Source organism: Ailuropoda melanoleuca, chromosome 3 (assembly GCF_002007445.2).
Source record: "Ailuropoda melanoleuca isolate Jingjing chromosome 3, ASM200744v2, whole genome shotgun sequence".
Lineage (NCBI taxonomy): Eukaryota > Metazoa > Chordata > Mammalia > Carnivora > Ursidae > Ailuropoda > Ailuropoda melanoleuca.
In genome coordinates this window covers 5262130-5263480 of record NC_048220.1, presented here as the reverse complement: position 1 = coordinate 5263480, position 1351 = coordinate 5262130, and positions in this window count along the sequence as shown.

Sequence of the window (1351 nt, the reverse complement as noted above, 5' to 3'; positions counted from 1 at the left end):
GCTAGGTGCTGACCTAAACCCTGGGTCACTCCCTCCCCGCAACCTGGAGCTGGTCAGGCTGGGTGCCCACGTGCCCCACCGTTGCTGGGGTCCACCTTCCGGTGTACCATCTCTGCAGAACCGCTCCCCACCCAGCAATTAGAGAGCTGGGCCGGCCAGTACAGCCAGCGGGGAGTGGGTGGGCGGTACCAAAACCTGGCAGCTGTGCCAGAAACCAGGGCCAGACCCAGTTGCAGGGGGAGGGCGCTGAGAGAGCTGAAGCTGGGGTGTTTCCGAGGGAACCGGATCCCTGTTAGCTCATCCCTGCCGGGCAAACCAGTTCCCTGGTCCCCGAGCCGGCTGGGTGGCTCTGGGGACCAGCCGATCCCAGGTGCCACCACAGCAGCTACTGCCCTGGAGCAGCCCCTCCCTCCTCCGCTGGGTGGGTCTAACCCTCAGCTCCCCAGCTGCCCAGAGGCCCCCTCCTCCAGCAGACTAAGCCAAGGCAGCCAATTCTCCAGAACGGAGGTGAGCTCCCCCCTCCCTGGGCTCTGTGCCCCCGATCTCTCCTGTTCTCAGCTCAGATAGGGTCACATCTTCCAGGGGCTCCCTGGACCCCCTTAGTCTATCACTTGAGGTCTCTGACAGCCTGGCCTCCAGATGATGGTGCCCTTTCTGACCCCAGCAGTCCCTCGAAGTCCCTCTGGGCCCTCGTCCTCCAGGCAGAGCCTCCTCACAGGTCTGACTTCCTCAGGAAACCCTTCCCTGAACTCATGCCCTGCCTGGCCCCCCTTTCACCCCCACCCTGTGTCCACAGACCTGTATATTTGCTGACATCGTCCATCTCTCTCCACAGGGCTGTGGGCATTACCAGGCAGGGCCATGGCTTCTGTTTTTATCCCCAGAGCCTGCTCTGGCTCCAGCCCAGAAGGCACTGGGAGGGGGGGGGGGCTTTGGAGTCAAGAGGGACCAGACCTCTCCCTGACTGGCATGGGTTCGAGCTGCAGGTGGAGTGGAGTGGTTGGGGAAGTCTCCAGCTCTGAGTGTTCATTCATCATTCCTGGACACCGGGGCCAAGCACTGGGGCTACAGAGCTGGTCACCATTTCCTGCCCAGTGAGGTACAACATGCCTCCCTCAGGGCCAGGCCTGGTTCTCAGATGAGGAAGCCACCATGGCCAAGGGCCTCTGCCCCCGTGACCCTTCCCTGTGGGTGGGGGAGGGAGACGGCGCACACATACATCCATGGTAGTGACCGGGCCAGAAGAATGCAAACATATACACACAAGGGGGACAACGGAGGGGCCTCCATGGTGGCAAGTCAGCAGAGCATGGAGAAGGACATTTCTCTGAGACCGGGGGAGGGGTGGGGT